Source organism: Sinocyclocheilus grahami, unplaced genomic scaffold, assembly GCF_001515645.1.
Source record: "Sinocyclocheilus grahami isolate Dianchi unplaced genomic scaffold, SAMN03320097.WGS_v1.1 scaffold561.1, whole genome shotgun sequence".
Classification (NCBI taxonomy): Eukaryota; Metazoa; Chordata; class Actinopteri; order Cypriniformes; family Cyprinidae; genus Sinocyclocheilus; species Sinocyclocheilus grahami.
This window is the reverse complement of record NW_015505740.1, coordinates 216,402-231,499: the sequence shown is the minus strand read 5'-3', so window position 1 is coordinate 231,499 and position 15,098 is coordinate 216,402. Positions and strand designations below refer to the sequence as shown.

Sequence of the window (15,098 nt, the reverse complement as noted above, 5' to 3'; positions counted from 1 at the left end):
CGTTGCACGATGCAACGCAATGCGTAAAAAGACAGTATAAGTCATTATAATCCTTAATTATGTCCCCACTGGATGCAACAAATGCCTTGTTTATAATGGGTTTTAATGTTTTTGAATCATCGCTCCGGGACATGGCCTGACAGTATGGTAACGGGCGTAACATTTCCGTCACACGCTTGAGGTATTCGGCCAATCACAACGCACTGGATAGCTGGCCAATCACAGCACACCTCACTTTTCAGACCGATGAGCTTTGTAAATATAGACGAGTTTCAGAAAGGCAGGGCATAGAGGAGAAACAATAATGTACAGTATGTGGAAAATAATGTTTTTTTTTTACTTTAAACCACATAAACACATTTCATTACACCAAATATACCAAATAATGTTCTTTTTAGCAACATCATATGACCCCTTTAAAGTAGTGTAGGCCCTATGTCATATTGTTACTGTAATTTTGTAATACATTTGGATAATAAAATGTATAAAAATAATTGGTAACACTTTACAATAAGTTTCCATTAGTTAATATTAGTTAATGTTTTAACTAACATGAACAAACAATGAACAATACATTTATTACAGTATTTATTCATCTTTGTTAACGTTAGTTAATGAAAATACAGTCATTCATTGTTTGTTCGTGTTAATTCACAGTGCATTAACTAATGTTAACAAGCACAACTTTTGATTTAAATAATGCATTAGTAAATGTTGAAATTAACATTAACTAAGGTTAATAAATGATGTAGAAGTATTGTTCATGCTTAGTTCATGTTAACTAAAGTAGTTAACTAATGTTAAACTAATGAACCTTATTGTAAAGTGTTACCAAATAATTAGATTTGATGAAACTGACACACAACTGACATACAAACTACTGCTAGAGAAGACACAGATGTAATCATCCTTTTATCTCAAAATCTTAGTTACTAGTTCTAGTCTTCTCTACCTATAATATATATTTTATATGTATTGAGGTGTTATTATGTTCAATTATAAAATTGTGGTGGCCACATATGAAACATGTCACTGAAAAGGCTTGAACCAGATAGAAGAGCAAATTGGCGAAGCAATTGCTCTAAATTGGGCTTTTATATGTCATTTAGGTGTTCGGCTTAAAGACACATCGCAGGAGAAGATTACAACCGTTCAGCACAAAACGTGCCACTTCAAATGGACTGTCTGCTAGGGATCAGACTCTGGGATCAGTTAATCTCATCCTGACACTGATGATTTGAGACCAGCGGGTAAGTGAGCATGCTTCATGTCTTATCTAAGGACCGCTCAAGCATGCAGATCTGGGATCAGCGAGCTAAACGTACGTCCCATATCTGGTCCAGGAACGGTGCCGCGTTACAACTACCGAAGGAAGGGCTGTGAGGTGAATGTTCGCTTACCTGATCACTCTAACTGCATACTGGTCCGGGGCCCGTCAGGTTGAAGAGACCGTGACTCACCCCGCCACTGAGTCTGTACGGCAACAAGCGATGACAGCGGCAATGAGTCTTTACTCTGTCGGCAAGAAAGAAAGAGAGAGAGGGAGAGAGGATGTCAGGCCAAATGTAACAAATTCACTGAATCACAGCAGTGGCACAGAGGTCAAGGAAAAGCAGCCGAAAAAGGTTAAAGATGAAATCAAAGCCGAGGCTCAGAGCGCCTCTGAAAATCTATCCCAGCGAGGCAAGGCCACCACTGACGTGCTCGGCAGACAAGAAGCTAAATACTGCACGCCACTCTGGGATCTTTCATTTTCAGCCGATCAATAAGGACTTATATTTATCAGGATTCCAAGCAGCTGCCACATCTGACAACCTCCACTTCATTTTCACACTCCACCCTCCCTCCCTCCCTCTTTCTCTCTCTCTCTAGCCATCCATCGTCCAGCCCGTCTATGTGGCCTCGTGCTAAATTGGGACCTATCGAAAACCAAAGCGAAACGGGGGGCCTTCGGTGCGGCTCCAGCCCTCACGTACAGCCGCGTCCCCCTACTAATATTGGGTTAAGAAGCGTGCGTTTTGTCATTAGCCTGTTGGCTCGGGCCCATCTCCCTGCTCTTTGTTCCACGGCACGCCATTGAAGCCTGCCAAGAAAATGGCGGCGTAAAACGCGTACACGTCACCCCTTCGTTTCCCCCGTGCGAGCGCTTCGAAAAAGCAGATATATTTAGGGCAGAAAAGCAGGGGGAAAAGAAGAAACTCTCCAATTTAAATCATTCACAGAAGCAGAAGATTTGCTGAGAGGGCGGAGAAGGCCGAGTTAAAATAGCTCAATCTCTAATCATCTGTACGACAATATTTGCTGTGAGGCATTCTAAATAGATTATCGCTGGTCCATCTGCCTCATCACTGATTTATAAGGCGTTAAGCTGCTTTCCAAAGGCAAGGACTTCCTTTGCAGCTACAGTGGAATGATTCTTGTTCGAATCAGGGCCAATGGCAGCTAAACAAGCCCGCCGCTCGCAGTAAAAGAGTTTCTGCTTTCAGCGAGTGAGAGAGGGAGAGGAAATAAAAATAGGACGGCACTATCCGGTTTGGAGTTGCCACATGAAGCAGTTTGAATCCAAAAATGTTCTATCTGATTTTTTTTACAAAGAGACAGGGAGGAGGGGAGGAAGTGAAAAACACACACACAAACATACACACACAAAACAAGGGACATCATTAACATATGAATACTGTATGCAAATGGTTAGAAGAGAGCAGATGTTGGCGCATTTAATTGACCTATATGTGAATTGCATCCAAACCTTCTACACGGAGTATGCTGAGTGTAACACTGGATGCCCGGCACTGGCTTCCTTAAACAACACAAACAGGGAGGAAATGAGGGGAGGGAGTGTGCTTGAGAGAGAGGACGGAGAGAGGAGAGATAGAGATGTGTAAAGTGAGGCAGAGACAGATGAAGACAAAGAAACCCGTGTCGGTAAACGGCACAGCCACAGAGATGCCCAAACGCATCGGCTGTCAGCTCCTCGCGTCTCTTATGGATGACATCACTGCGCCACACAGAAAATCAATCACGCTGTGGCCTTTGGGGAACATGAGCGTCGCTGACAGGTTATGAGCTGCAACCTGTGTTTATCCTCCTTAACTCTTACTTGAACTCCTATACTATACTGTCACTCTTTTTCGTCAAGAGACAATGAAATAAAAAGAAATGGGGGGCAAAGGGGTGGAGTCATAGTGCTTCTGTTGCTAAGTTTTGCATGGGTGAACTATAAGAACCACAGATGCTAATTTAATCTGGGCTTTGCCCTTTCTTTCCCCCCTTTCTCCCTCCTGCTCGGGAATGTCATTAAATTGTATTAAACAGCCTTTTGTCCACAGGGCAAGGACCACCCGATATATGATAATACATTAATGCCCTGGTGCTACAGCCACTGAGTTGAGACGCTCTTTAAGGCCGCGGGCTGAGCGGCAAACACATGGAGCGCTAGTCTGAGTGTGCGAGTTTGCATGTGCACAAGTGTGCACAAGAGAGAGAGAGAGAGAGAGGCTGGCTAACAAGTGTGACACATACTAATAGAAACATACCAAATAAATTACAAGCTTTCAGGGTCTGGCAAGCTGACATTTTCTCTGTGAGCAGGACAATTTCATATCTGCGGAGCAGGGGAGCAAATTGCATCACGTGGAGATTGCTGGAAGATTTGCATAAAAATTAACACTTAAATTTCAGCTTATTGTCAAGCGTTCTTCTGCTCTTTCTGCAAAACCAACAATCAACTCCTCTTAGAAATCTGATTAGCTTCCATGATGCTTATTATCCTATTCATGTTCCCGTGTCTCCGTCCAAGACTCCTGGACTATTCGTTAAAATAGAATTAAAAGGCTGATCAATCCATAGGTGTCTCTCATATGCACATAGCTTTTTGCACAATTTATTTTTGTCCGGCCGCTTTATCAGCAGTCTCTCATTAAACATGCTGATTAATATGCCATAAATCGCAGAAGAGTATTTTACATTTAGATGGTTTATTATTTACATGTTAAGCCCAGCTGATTCAGCTGAAATAAATAGCATTAAGTGCAAAAAAAAAAGTTTCATTAGAGTTCCGTTAGCCATAAATATAGCTGACATTTTTCTTTCTTTCTTCCATTTTAATTTCGCTGAGAATAATACATTATTTTGCATATGCAAATAGCTCCAGAATTTTAAATATCTGAATTAATAAATTAAAAATAATAATAATAATAATAATAATGACGAAGATTGCTGTTATTCATTTATTCATTTAATATTTTAATACTATTAATTTAATATTTTAAGAAATGTATCAAGCTATGTAGCTTGTGTTCAACAATATTAATAATAATAATAATAATGATGATGATAAGGAAGATAATTATTATAAATGTATTACTAATTTATTTAATGTTTTAAGAAATGCATCAAATTATGTAGCTTATGTGCATGTGTTAAATAATAATAATAATAATAATAATAATAATAATGAAGATTATTATTATTATTATTATTATTATTTATATACTTTAAGAAATGCATCAAACTATGTAGCGTAAATATTTGTGTTCAATAATAATAATAATAATAATAATAATAATAATAATAAGAAGAAGAAGAAGAAGAAGAAGAAGAAGAAGAAGAAGAAGAAGAATAATAAGAAGAAGAAGAAGAAGAAGAAGAAGAAGAAGAAGAATTCTCATTCATAATTTATATTATTAATTCATTTAATATTTTAGGAAAAAAGTAAACAGATTCTTCAACATGCTGTTATTATTATTATTATTCATAATTACAGCATATCCTGTTTTGAATTTGTTAAAGCCCAACGGTATAAGTGCATCACCATTTCCTCCCTCAATTCCGGCATGTGTAAAGTCACGGTATTCATGTTGACTCTTTCAGTGAAAGCTGTGAAAGTCATCATGCATTTTCATGATGACTTTCATTTTCATTGAAAAGCGTTCATACGGCTGTAGTGAAATATCTGTCAATACAGTCCTATTAAAATCACTGCACAAGTATGTAGTGATGAGCAGCGTGCGCTCTGGGTGGCTTTCCAGGTGGAGAGAGAGGGGCTTCATTTTGTTTAAACAAATTCTATTTCATCGCATCCAGATGTCTTTAAGCGCAGTCCGTTCTCCATGTGCACACTCCAAGATCCACAAAAAATGTATACAAACATTTATTCATAACGGCATGCCTCTTCTCAGACTGAAGAGTTGTCATGGTTCCCTTGACTCCGTTTCAGGGGTAAACTAAGTGTAATGTGAAGCAAAAACAGTGTAACGTGATTAGCCGGAGTGCGCCGCTTCTGTGACCGGGTTCCTTGTTCTCTAGCCAGGCGTCTAAGCTGGGAACGTGTGTTTGTCGTGTGGCCCACAAAAGCTGGTTGGGCTCAGACCTTGAGGAGTGCCAAGAGTGCTCTGACATCCCTGTTACCCCATTACCTGAAATTCTTGGACTTTCTTAGGAAAAGTGAGAAGTACAAGTGAACATACATGGATGACAACAGAAGTTCATTTAAACCAGTAACCCCCACAAACTCATTTTGTGTTTCTCTTTCTAGCCCTGCCTCCTCCCTGTGCTCTATTCTTATGTTAACATGGATAATAGGAATGGGCCACCCGGCAGTGAACTTTAAAACTTAAGTCCATGCTCAAGGAAAATAATCCATTTCTCGCCATCCCCTGATGAAACTTAACTCACTTCAAACTTTATGTGTGGGCCCTCTAAAGCTCTACCAATGCATCTGCTGACTCCTTAAAGCATATTACTTTTCACACGGATTAAAAATAATAAACGTGCACTTAGCCGAGCTGTTTTCTCGTCCTAATGCCACACAATGGCGGAGAATAATTCAAAAGTCTTTAAGTTCAGAGTAAACACTTCGTTCCTTTGTTGATTGTACAGCTATTTCGGCTTCTTTCTCTCTCTCTCTCTCTCTCTCTTTATCTCCTTCTGAGCTTGTGTTTTTACTCTAAACAATACACCCTTCCTTCACATCTGAGCAGCACACCTCACTGCCGTTTAATAGGTTAAATCCCGTAGAATGGAGAGTCATATTTTAAACCGGTGGTTTATTTTTATGAGCGGGTGTAATTAACGCAGCATGTCCTATCTCTTAGTCATCGATGCCAAGGTCTCTATTTAAACAACTTTATTGTGAAATGTTTGCATTCTCAGCATTCGCCAGGCCACACACAGATTATTATTTCATACTTCTCAGCGATGCTCTAAAACGTCCATGCTTTCCAATGGTTATTGTTTTTGATTACGGCTCTGTGGATAAATCACTCTTGGGGAGGACTGACTAGAAAACATGTTTACACAGGGCCAAGTGTGAACCTGAAGGCCTCGCTCAGGCCAAATGAACGCTCACCACCTGATTTATGAAGCAAAGATTCAACTATTTATGTGCAAGCAGTCTGAGTTGTTTAATTTCTCTGCTTGAGGCCTTCGCTTTGCTATTTCAGATTTTTTTGTTGTTGTTGCAGAAGTACACACGTTAGACTGTCCAATATATTTATTGCAATGGAACATGTGAATAAGCATGAAGGAAGAATGGCAAAATCCTTGTTAGTTACCAGAAATGTAGTTTGATGCATTAATAAAGCTTTTTTTTCTCTCCTCATGCACCCCTACAGTCTCTTCTTACCAAAAATGGGCTCCTTTTAACTCATATTGTATTGCATATTATTATTATTATTATTATTATTATAATTATTATTAGGCCATTACTATTGCATACTAAAAATATAACTTAATAATAATAATAATAATAATGCATATTATAATATATCATTATGCATGTGACAACAATATTATTATTATTATTATTGTTGTTGTTGTTGTTAATAATAATAATAATAATAATAATAATAATAATAATAATGATAATAATAATAATAATAATAATTGAAGGGGGCATTATAATGGTGATTTGCTTTTAAACTAAAATATTCTTTCTCACTTTTTAATAAGACTCCTGAGCTTGTTTGTCTTAAGTTTTAACAGTTCAAGTAAAAAAAAAAAAAAATTTACAAAAGCAAATTTATTTATACATGAAATTCAGTTGGGACAATTAACAAAAAAACAAAAAAAAACATCTGCACTCCTTTTATGATGGATTTAAATACAGCAGAAACTGAACAAGTTTTTAACAGTTCAAGTAAAAAAAAAAAAAAAAGACAAAAGCAAATTTATTTATACATGAAATTCAGTTGGGACAATTAACAAAAAAACAAAAAAAAACATCTGCACTCCTTTTATGATGGATTTAAATACAGCAGAAACTGAACATCAATGAAATATCACCAATTTGTCCAATATTTAATAACAAGTTACAACTGGTACCAAACGTGAAGGTGTATAAGAAAAGATCTAAAAAATATTTTCAAGTATCCCAGTGGAACCTGATTAAGAACCCCCTGGGGTACACATACCCCTGGTGGGCTCTACATTGTTAAAGACAGAAATGAAATATGGCCTTGAAGACACGACACCGAGCTAGATCAGATGGCAGAGCAGATGTGTTTTAACAATGCCTTCTCCTCAATGATGCGCCCTGTGCCACCACAAACATTTTAAGACTTTCATTGTTACACAGGTGCTTTCTCAGAGTGCACGAGACAACAGAGCACCAGAGGCACGCGCCACCCCGACCACGCCATTCACACTTAATAAACCTCATGCTCAAGCCTCCAGTGTGATGAGGTGGGAAGGCTGAGATGGATGCGACAATCTGTGAGCTAACCACACTTCGACATATGGTAAAGGTCCACAGGCCTCCCTTAATCTGTCCGTCAAACCGGCTGCTCTGTTTCCCCACTGAAACATGAGAGCATTGCATGTACCGGCAGCAAGACCAATGCTGGCGTACGCTATTAACCGAGTATAATGATATTGTATTCTTTCACGCTTAACGTTTTTCCCTTTCCAATGAGTGTGAGATCCTGCCGGTGGGAATTACGTCAAGAGAAGCCCTGAAAACCCCAGCCCATAACCTCAAAGCATGATATCGCTTCATCGCCTTGCCCGTTCAGAGCAGCTCCAGGCTGTGCAGTGGCATGCAGACGGGACTTCAGAGGTCTGTCATCTTTTGATTAAGAAAAGGAAATGACTTCACTTTAAAGACATTCCTCATAGCCACCACGGCCACAGCATAGACTCTCTTCTACTCTCATAGTCCGCATGCTGTAATTCTTTCCATTGCACTATATACTGTTAAACTTTAGGATGATTGTTACCTGTCCGCCTATAGCTGTCAGGAGACGGACAGTAAAAAAGCAAGCAAACCAATTCAGGTTAACACAAGAGAGCAAGCGATTCCATCCCTGCTTTTATTGTCAGGTTCTTACGACAGCGCACGGCGAATCAGCTCAGGGACCTGACCTTGGGTTAAGTGGGGCACTGTGCCATTTCTTCATGACCTCAGGCTTGTTAAGTGAAGAGATAGGGAGTCTGGGAACACAGGGGGAGGTCTCAGAGATTGAGACGCAGACATGGAGCTCCTCCATAAACCCGCAGAGACAGACTGAGAAGCGTCTCACCCGTCACATTAAAACGTCTCTCAGCAACACATCTGCACATGAACTACAAATCACGCCTGGCCAGCGCTAGAGCTGTCGGGGAACTGTAAATGTTTCAGGAGACACAGATAAAAAACTCACTGACCCATCGCTAGGGTCCCTGTGTGAGTGCGGTCATGTTTCGAGACTTTGATTTCTCTGACTGCATATGAAAGCGCCGGCCAACCATCTGCTGTCTGAGCTCTGATCTAAAACTTACTGATGACGTCTACATCATATGAGGATTTTATCGCAGATATCAGTAGATTGGTTTACATTACGTAGTATGAAAAATAATAATTAAGACCATTAAAATATTCATGTCATATTCATCATAACCACAGTATTAATCATGAAATGCCAAAAGACTAAGCTCCAACACCATAGTATCACGCTTACTTTTGCCTCTTTTTTGCTACATTTTTGCTGATATTACAGAGGGTGGGCTAATGAAACTTCATAAAATTGTGAAATAGTATTGCAATTTAAAATAAATGTTTTCTATTTTGCTACATTTTTAAAATGTAGTTTATTACTGCGATGGCAAAGCTGAATTTTCACTCCAGTCTCACATCACATGATCCTTCAAAAATCATTTTAATATGCTGATTTGGTGAGTTTGTGCTGCTTTTGTGGAAACTGTAATGTACCCAAAAACATTTCTTATTATTATCAATTTTGAAAATTTAAAGTTTTGCTGCTTAATTATTTATTTATTTATTTATTTATTTATTTATTTGCCAATTATTATTTATTTATTTGTTTGTTTGTGTTTATTTATTTGTTTGTGTGTGTTTATTTATTTATTGATTGTGAAAAATGTGATGCATTTTTTTTATGAATATAAAGTTGAAAAGAAAATAATTGATTTGAAATAGAAATATGTTTTATATTTACTTGTATTTATTTTATACTTATATAAAATGACATTATAAATTATTTTCTGCCACATTTGATCAATCCTTGCTGAATAAAAGTGTTAATTTAAGGGGAGACACTGCAGGCAAAAACACTACTTTTTCATGCACCTGTCAAGTTTGAGATTTTGGGCTTTTTGGTTTTTTGGTTTTTCATAAAGTGTTTTTTTCAGACTAGTGGAAAGAAAACATCCAAAAGACACTGTTAAGTGTTTCTTTTATAGCACTTCATCTATTTGTGTCAATAGATTTCAATTACAATACATATTTTTAAAGGCCATTTTCTCAAAATAAGTTTTTTGAGCCATAAATCTCCACTTCAGTAGCAGTTACACACACCAAACTTTACATTTTTATTCCTGTCTATATCCTTTACAGAGGGATTTGTTCATATATAATTTGCTTGATTATATACAACATTTTATTCCCCCCAAAATTGTGAAAATAGAGTTTTCTGTCCATTTCTAAATTATAGAGACAAAAATTAGATACCCAAAATTCCCTCTGTAAAAACAATTTGACTCTAATATGTCAAAAAAAAATTAAACAAGAATTTTGAAACTGACATCATCCAGCGTTTAGATTTTTGTACTAGAAATGTATGCAAATTAGCACATATTTCAATAAATAATTAATCATTTGCATATTTAAACCTAACATTTTAGAAAGCTTGTAATATAATTTTTTTTTTTGCAATTATCAATGTAATCAATCAGCTGGGTAAGGCGATAACTATTCGGGTTTTTTTTTTTACCCTATTCACCTGCAGTGTCTCGCCTTAATAAAAGTATAACTTTTCACTTTATTTTATTTTATTTTCCGTAATACATCTGGAGAGAGAAAAAAGAAACTGGGGAACAGGAAATGTCACAAGCCGAATTCAAAACTCATGCTGCCTGCGTTCAGGCACACTTCAGTTCAATGTACATATGATAATTGATAGGCCAACTGGCATCTCTCTACTCTTTTACCTCACACTCCCTCTATTATCTAAGGGATCGAGCCATGCAGGTGTCAGAGCTGAAGCTGAGACCACCGGCATGATAGTCCCTCACCTCAGTCCAGGAGAAACAGATCGAAGTGCTTACCTGCCTGCTGCCGACTAGGCACTTTACACACCAGAACAACATACTGAAACCAGAACCACCTCAACAAGAAAACTCAGTGGTGCTGAGTTCACACACTAATTGTTGTTTGTCTAATGACACATAGCAAAGTGTTAGCTGGTGAAAAAATATGTTTGAGGCACATGTCCAGGTCACACTAACAGACAGACCAGTGTGTCTTTGAGTCAATTGCTCGTGTGCCCTATCGATTGCACCTGGACCCAACATATTATTCAAACATTCTCAATATTTAATCACCAGCCCAGATCCCACCTTCCGTACACTCCCAAACAAACTGACAGAAGGGTTTCATAAGCACTCTCCCTTGCATAAACACACACAGGTGTACACTTGTGAGAAACACTCCCTCAAACTTCTCGCATTCTCATCTTTCTTCTGTTGAGCGACCCACAACACACACACACACACACACACACACGGTTTATGAGAGCAGGCCATCTAAGAATCATATAACATGCCGCACACACATGAAACTAATTAAACATTATCGCACTTCCTGTGACAAAACATTCATTAAAACTGCACACACACACACTCTCGCAAACACACACGAGCGAGTACGCACTTCACATGCCCACCCAACCCACGATAGTTCTGTTTGACCTTGTGCTGCCATATTCATTACATCATTAAGTTACCTCTTCATTAACTTTTCATTATTTATGGGGGCTTTTGGGGAGGGGGACCTTTATCAAATACTATCTTTTGTTGAGCTCACAATGTGGAGGCAGACCCCCTCGAGAAATAGTCAGCCATGCCTCACTGCCAACAGGAGTATCAGCCTTGAACTCTGTCATTTCAGAGCTTAAATCCAGCTCCCCAGACCAGGGACAAACACAAATGCGCAACACAGATGGAAAAGTGTCGCGCAGAAGTATTCCCTGTAAGATTACAGGCACAAAAAAAGGCCAAAACGAACTGCGTAACTTCTTTAATAAGCCGCGAGACTCTGGAATTAAAGATGGGTTTGGTTTGTTTGTTTTCAAATTGCAACAATGTTTCGCTTTTGCTGCTGTATTTCGGTTCCATTGTGTCGCCGATGTTTTGGAAAAAGAAATCAATAGACAATGCCATTTGAGTCATGCAAACATCGTTGACTACAGATAAACATATTTGTGTTCCCTACCCTTACACGAGCACCATTCTGTTCCCAAGGCGTATTGCGCTAGCTGTCATTAGCGAACCATCGGCCCCTACACCGCCGCAGATTGCCTTTTTAAAAAAGTCTGGCTGCCGACCATTTCACATCGTTGGCCAATTATAAATGGCAAATCACAATCAAGCCGATTTTTCCCTTCCCCCCAGAAACACTCTACTCTGGCCTAGCTCCATGGCTGCTCTTGAATAATAGGGTGATAGCCCTTTGTGTGACAGCCTGCGCGGGCGTCGGGTATTTTACACATTCTTGTGACGGATCCTGGGCTCAAACGGGCCCGCTCTTCAAACGCCGCGTCGCCTCAGTCAAGTCTCTAGCCTTTCGCCGAACACACATCCAAACGCTAATAAATGGCTTCCTTCCCCAACCTACCCCTATCGGTCGGTATTAATCTGCGCACATGAGACAGGTGACAGCAATAAATGCTGTGAAAGGCTGCAAAGCCCCCTGAAAAAAAGGAATAAGAAAGATGATTTCAGATCAATGCTGAAGAGGGATCGGAGACAGTGGAGGAAGCTATTAAAGTGTATTAGGGCCGAGCATTAGGCTTTGACTGATAGGGCCCTCGCTGACTTCCAGTATCGCGGCTGTACAGCACCGAGCCGAGTGCGTGTGTGGGTGTGCGTGCTGTGAGCTCTCTCTCCATCCACACTCCATCCCATGATCATTCGCCAATTACGGAGAGCTAATGCATCCAGAGCCTAGAATCCCACCCCAAAAACGAGGGGGGAAACTCTCCAGAGACCCGCTAATAATATAACTTAAAACATGCTGAGAGAGAGCATTATGCGCAAAATGGAAATCAAAAAAGAAAAACAGTGTAATTTAAACTGGGGCAAGGCTGGAATTGGTTTAACTTACAAATGGTAAATTCTCTATCTTTTTTTCTCTCTGTCACTCACTCACTCAGCCTCTCAGTAACACTACCACCATGAACCAACACATTAGGCATAGAGGGGGTCTGAAGGCTGCAACAGGAGTCCAGTTGTTGGCTGTGAAAGAGCTGAGGAGCAGGTTGGGATGAAGCAGCTGTGAGAGCCACAGATTGAGAAGCTCACATACAGCCATTAAACGCTGTAATGTCATTTAAAGGGTTAGTTCACACAAAAATGAAAATTCTGTCATTAATTACTCACCCTAATGTCGTTCTAAACCCGTTAAACCTCCGTTCATCTTTGGAACACAAATTAAGATATTTTTGATGAATTCTGAGAGCTCCCTGACCCACCCATAGACAGCAATGTAATTACCACGATCAAGGTCCAGAAATGTAGCAAGGAGATCGGTAAAATAATCCATGTGACATCAGGGGTTCAACCGTAATTTTACGAAGCTACGAGAATACATTTTGTACGTGAAGAAAACAAAAATAACAACTTTATTCAACAATTAATCTCCTCTGCGTCACCCTGATGCCATTTTGGAGAATATCCACTGAACGTAAACAGCGTATGCTATTCTGTGTCAGCTGCATCACGCGTTTCCGTGCGTACAAAAAGTATTCTCGTAGCTTCGTAAAATTACGGTTGAACCCCTGATGGTGGGGATATCCTGACTTTTTTCTTCCTTTTAGGTGTTATAGCTTTAAGTTTTTCTCTGAATAGTGTATTCATAACTAGATCGCTTTAAATAACATTTTACAAACTAAACATCCTTACATTTTAATTTCCCCACAATAATTATTGGTGGTAATGGTGATTTGTTTGTGAACTAATATGTGAACATTTAGTTCTCTATGGCTGTAACATTCATCCAGAAAACACCAGCAAGTGAACAAACATTTTTAGTTATCAAATTCAAAAGATTTGATTCACAGGGATAAATCAAATTCTACACCATTAATTGCGCACTAATGGTCAAATTCTTCACAAATCTACACAAATGAAATCTTTTGTAATTCACTCGATTCGGAATTCCACGTGGCAACAAATTTCACCTAATGCGGATTTCGCAAAGAGTTCAAGCTGGTCAAGCAAAATTGCCACACTGACCAACAGAAAACAGCTTGATTTGAAAATAACTTTCACATGAACTGCTTAATCATACTATTGACAACTGACCTTTTTGCCAGCAAAATCTCACAGAATACTTTGCTAATGTGACTGCACCTTAATACTTTATACATGTAATAAACATTAAGGTAATTTTACACATCAAAATCATTGAGTCTGATTGGTGCACACAGGATTCTGACAGTAACCTGCTTTACTCATTTGCACAGGACAAAGCTCTATTCTCCCCACCCACTAAAAAAAACAGCCCACATAATGATAAATAAAGGCATACTTAAAGCTAAACTAGTATCATATTCAAACTCAGAATACAAAAGTGAGAGAATACAAAAATCATACCTGAACAAATGTTTACTTTTTTGAACAGTTTCTGTCCTCAAAAAAAAAACAATTAGACTGAGAAACAGTTAAGTCCAGCATAATTGAACTGATGATCTGTTAATTATAAGCAGTTAATTAGAGTGACAAGCCACTGTTTATAATATCTACCCTACTATCATAAATTAATAGTGCAGAACTTCTAAAGGGCCAAGAATAATGGATTAAAAAGAGTCAATCTCTCACTAACACACTCAGACAAAAGCCCTTCTTGCTCTGCTTGACGTTATGCCCTAAGACTATGTTTTCCGAGCAGCTGGGTTGCTGAGAAGAGGTGTGCTGATATATTCTAATCAGTTCTTTAGCCTGTCTGATCCAATGGTTTGTGTGCCTATTTGTCGTTTTATCATCAAATTGCTCAGTAGAACAGAATGTTACCGTCCTCCCTCAGAATGCCTGTGCCCCTCGCTCCGATTTTTCCTCAGCAGGCTGAATAATTATCTGTTGTTATGATTTTTCTTCCTCTCACCATCATTCTTAGTTTCTTTCATCGGTATGAGTTTCTGAATTTTTGTGGTGCTGTAGCTTTAGGACATTAAATCAAGTGTTAAATCCAAATAAGCAGGTGCAAATGACAAGCAGAGAATGTAAAGCATGTGTGTGCGTGCGTGTGTGTCAACCGCAAACCGTCCCACGGTACGCCTTCTCTCCACACTTCATCTACAGCATTATAAAGTCACATGAGGATTACTCATCTGCTTCTCCTTTTCCATCTACCTCTCTCCTCCTCTCCTTCTCCATGTCTGCAGAGTGCTCAGTCATATTCCGAGACATAATCCAAGTGAATATTGGAGAGTGGTGGCGGAGTTCAGATTGGATCTGTGTAGCGCTGACAGACTACATCATCCGGGAGGGCCTCTAAGCCCCAGTGAAATAGCTGTGTCTGCCGCACAATATTACTGTCATGCTCCTCAATGTGTCCCCCCCCCCCCCCCCCACACCACCGCGCGCCCCGCTCCCCCCAAAAAACC

General features: G+C 39.2%; 1 protein-coding gene across 5 annotated transcripts in view; it reads right to left on the bottom strand.

Annotated features, from left to right (window-relative positions):
• The window catches only part of LOC107556245 (zinc finger protein 536-like), a 177,131-nt gene that overhangs the window by 112,101 nt on the left and 49,932 nt on the right, over positions 1 to 15,098 (bottom strand). For all 5 annotated transcript variants that reach the window (XM_016239307.1, XM_016239309.1, XM_016239310.1 and 2 more), the window contains exon 3: positions 1,401 to 1,515. The gene's annotated coding sequence lies outside the window, so the exon portion shown is untranslated. The remainder of the gene's footprint in view (positions 1 to 1,400; positions 1,516 to 15,098) is intronic.